Source organism: Chinchilla lanigera, unplaced genomic scaffold (genome assembly GCF_000276665.1).
Source record: "Chinchilla lanigera isolate Chin_1 unplaced genomic scaffold, ChiLan1.0 scaffold00057, whole genome shotgun sequence".
Lineage (NCBI taxonomy): Eukaryota > Metazoa > Chordata > Mammalia > Rodentia > Chinchillidae > Chinchilla > Chinchilla lanigera.
The window spans coordinates 6,997,412-7,000,200 of NW_004955458.1; positions in this window are offsets into that span (position 1 = coordinate 6,997,412).

Consider the following 2,789-nt stretch of genomic DNA (forward strand, 5'->3'; position numbering starts at 1 on the left):
TGTACATAAATGTTCACAGGAACGTAATTTATAGTTCCCCAAAATGAAAATAACCCAAATCATCACTAACTGATGAATGGATAAAATGTGATATATACATATGGTGAAATATATTTCAGCAATTTCAAAACTGAAGCATCAATAAATATTGCAACATGAATCACACTTGAAAACTTTATGCTGTTAAAGAAGCCAGACACAGATATATTTTATGATTCCAACTCCATAAAATAGCCAGCATTGGCAGATCTATATAGGGAAAAGTTATATTAATGTTTACTTAAGACTGCTGATCAGGGGGTTATACAGAAATTAAGAGTGATTACCAAAGACTGTGAAATTTCTCTTGAGTTGGTAAAAACTTTCTAAATTAATTGTGTGATGGCTGCATAATTCTGTGATTATACTAAAAAGAACCCACAGAATTGCATATTTTAAATGAATTAATTTATGGAAAGTGAACTTCAGCTTACTAAAATATATGGAAATTGAGATAGTGAAAATGAGAGATAGAGAGATACAGAGAGACCCAGAGACACATAGACACAGAGAGACCAGATAAATCCCACCTTCCTAAATAGAGATACCAGTTCTGAGTATTTACTGTCTTTAAAATAAAACTTACTCCATTCACTGAAGTTTAGCGCCCCCATCCGCCCAGGTGAAACTCAGGACCTCGCTCTTGCCAGGCAGGCGCTGGGCCGGTGAGCTAAATCCCCAGCTCCTAACTTCATCTTAAGTAAGATGAACATGACCATTTTTCGGTGTGAGGCCTTTATCAAGAAGTGCAACTTCAAAATTACTTCTTCTATTACATTTGGAAGAGTTTTATAAAATATAATTTTCCTCCTTGGTGTTGTTCACAGAAAGAATGAAAATTTGCGAGACCGTGGGTCTGCGTATCTGTCCAATGCTAACTGACAGAAGCAAGCATGACTGTCCAGTTCAGTGAGTGACTGTTGACATATCCTTGCTTACCAGTCACTAAATCTGAAGCATATTCCAGGTTAGATTGGTTTGAATGAGGCTTGAGGAGTCAGATGTAACTGACCCATTCACCTCAAGAGGAATATCTTACAAGGGAATGAAATATATTTGAGGGTGGTAAACTAACCCTATGTGTATGTCATTGGTTAAGCATGGGTCCTTGCTTAACCAATAAAAATCAAAATTAAAACACACATTTACAGGAAAAAGTTTTTACTAGAAAATAAGAAAAAAAATGGGAAAAGAGTCTGCCTTGGGGAGTCGATGAAGGTCAGGCTGACCACAGCAAAAGTCTAAAAAAAGAGTAAAAGAGCTGCTTAAACTGGAGTGCTTTTCCAGCTTTCATACTCTCCTTTGTTTTTGTTTTTTGTTTTTTCACCGGTACCGGGAACCGAACTCACGACCTTGCGCTTGCCAGGCAGGTGCTTTGCCGCTGAGCTAAATCCCCAGCCCCCATACTCTCCTTTGTTAAGCTTTGCCCTGACCTTTGTCTGCTTCCTATGATAGAGGTCCCTTACCATTTTTTCTTACTTTTTAATTAAAACCTTTTCTGGTAAATTTGTGCTTTAGTTTAATTTTCATTATTACTAGAAAAAAGGAACCATGCCAGCCATGAACAGATGTTGACACCAAACGTGGGGCTCTTCCAGTCTGCTGCAGAATGTGCCTGAATCCCCAAACTGACTAAATTAAACACTGTGGATGGGTGAGTCTTAAGTAGGAATACTGGCTTTAGAGTCAGTCTTCCAGTTCTTTTTTTTTTTCATTCATTTTCTCTATGTTAAATCCCTTATTGCAGCTGCAGCCAGATGTAAACTCCAAAGGGTTAGAGAGGCCTCACCCCTATGGCATTGCCTGCTGCAGCCCTGATAGCCTCTCTCTGTGCTAGTTTTATTCACCACCTATGGCTTTCCTTAGCTATGTTCCACATTCCAGGCATTTCCAACTTTCTGTGGTCACCGCTGTATTTTTGGCTACACTCACACGACTTACACACTCCCTCTCAGGGGCGCATTCTGTCTTTCCATGCCTTCTGACATCTGGATGGAAGCCTCCACGATCCTAAGACTCCTACATTCTACATGCCTGTAAAACTCACACCATGCATATGATGCCAAGGTTTGATGCCACCAGCTTGAGTAGTAGCCTGGTTCACTTGTGCCTCGGCCCCAAAAGCCACTTAGTGCCTGGATACATGATGACTCTGCAACAAATTCTGAAGAACCTATTTCCTAGGCATCCATTCTCAAGTAGAGGGATCAAGGACTCTTCTTGAATGAAAGATTTGCCGTTTTGGACCCTTTGACCTGTAAAGGGCAGCCTCTTGCTGATTCCGGAGGTGCCTTCAAGCCACCTTTCCTATTATTCTGATGCAAAGTACTTCACTTTCTTTAACGCTAACATTTCAACATGTTTCTCATGGCTCCAGCTTTGCAGGAGCTTTCTTCCTGATGAAACTGCAAACTTTGTACATCTGTTTCTTTGATCCTCATTATTATTATATATATGGCTAAAAGCATCCCGAAGTGCCCATTCCACAGCCTGAAGATTGAGTTGCTTTTTAATTTCCTACCACAAGATGAAATAGTCTACAACATTCATCTCAGTCTCAACATCTCAGGATATGGGGAAAGTAAGTACATTTTCTATAAGGGTGTAATATGAAACCTCTAGGCCAACTGCCAATAGTTTGTCCCAGTTGAAACTTCTAGAACCCGACCTATAGTGCCCACATTCCTATCAGTGTTCTGGACTTCTGAACTCCCATCTGAATCTCTTATCACTTTCTGCTTACTCAATTC